Source organism: Cicer arietinum, chromosome 3, assembly GCF_000331145.2.
Source record: "Cicer arietinum cultivar CDC Frontier isolate Library 1 chromosome 3, Cicar.CDCFrontier_v2.0, whole genome shotgun sequence".
Lineage (NCBI taxonomy): Eukaryota > Viridiplantae > Streptophyta > Magnoliopsida > Fabales > Fabaceae > Cicer > Cicer arietinum.
Window position 1 is genome coordinate 40873031 of NC_021162.2, and position 1591 is coordinate 40874621.

At 29.6% G+C, this 1591-nt stretch overlaps 1 non-coding gene across 1 annotated transcript; it reads left to right on the forward strand.

The window, feature by feature from the left end:
* The first annotated feature begins 293 nt into the window (after positions 1–293).
* TRNAS-GCU (transfer RNA serine (anticodon GCU)) lies at positions 294–380 on the forward strand. The gene has a single exon. It is a non-coding gene; the product is annotated as a tRNA-Ser (tRNA).
* Positions 381–1591: the final 1211 nt, after the last annotated feature.

Below are 1591 nucleotides of genomic sequence, written 5' to 3' on the forward strand. Positions count from 1 at the left end.
GAAAAAAGAGCCATGCCAGTACCTAGCTGAGCTCGGATTGTATAAAAAAACAAACTAAAAAAGAAAATCAATAATTATATATTTATATATAATATTAATATATAAATTTCTTTATAATATAAATAATTTTGAATCGAAACCAAATAGAAAAAAAAAGACAGATAAGATATATCAAATCACTATCAATCAATATCAAATCAGAGATAAAGAAAGGTTTTTTCGAGCCCTACTTTATTTGTTCTTTTTGTTTATGCGGTGTATCATAAGCATAATAATTCTATTTTTTGAATTGGGGAGAGATGGCTGAGTGGACTAAAGCGTCGGATTGCTAATCCGTTGTACGAATTTTTGTACCGAGGGTTCGAATCCCTCTCTTTCCGTTTATTTTTAATTGAATATTTTTTTTCTTTTGAACTTATCGAGTTTTTTTCCTTATTTGTTTAATTTTTTTACCAGTTAAAGATGTAAAATAGATAGAAAAACGAAAAAGATTTCAAAATCGAGCACAAGTAAGGAAAACACATAAACCAAAAAAGATTTTGTTATTCTTCACGTCCAGGATTACGTCCTGGATCGTTAGATAGGAATCCGAAGATGAAAAGAGAATCGAATCCCTTCTTTCCGTTTATTTTTAATTGAATATTTTTTTTTCTTTTGAACTTATCGAGTTTTTTTCCTTATTTGTTTAATTTTTTTACCAGTTAAAGATGTAAAATAGATAGAAAAACGAAAAATGATAATTAAATTGTAATATCATATTTTAATTTAAATTTTTAATTTATATTGGTATTATTTATTATATATAACATATTACATTTAAATTTAAATTAAATTATAATATTGTGATTTTAATTTAAATTTTACATTTATATTCATATTAATTTATTATATATAATATTATTTTGTAGTATTAATTTTGAATTTAATATAATAATTTTTTAATAAAGTTAATATTTTGTGGCGGCCTAAGCCCTCACAAAATATTTATTTTTTAATTTGGAACATCCTTTGTGGCGGCCTAAACCCTAACAAAAGGAAGCATTTGTGGCGGCCTGGGCCCCCCCACAAAAGCTTAATTTTAAAAACTAGCTTTAACCTTTGTGACAGCCTAAGCCCTCACAAAATGAGACATTTGTGGCGGCCTATGCCCTCACAAAAGCAGGCGTTTGTGAAGGCATTTTCCCTCACAAAAGACAACGAATTTTTCACACTTTGTGGCCGTTTTGGCCGCCACAAAAGTTTGTGACCACCTTATTTGTGGCTGCCTAAGACCGCCACAAATGCATACTTTGTGGCTGTTTTTCCCCTTTATGAGGGCTAAAAGCCCTCACAAAAACCATGTATTCTTGTTGTGTCAAAACCCAGAGGGTGTACTCATCCAATAGACCAAATACACAAGAAAACTGATTAAGTTTAAAATGAATGATTATAAGCCAATGTCCCCACCTATGCATCCAACTTGTTCTTTTGACAAAGATGAGTTAGGTAAAAAGGTAGATCAAAAGGTATACAGAGAAATGATAGGTTTGTTGTAACCAAGTTGGTTTTATACTTAGAGTTTTGATGTTAACAAAAGTATTTTATCAGAACA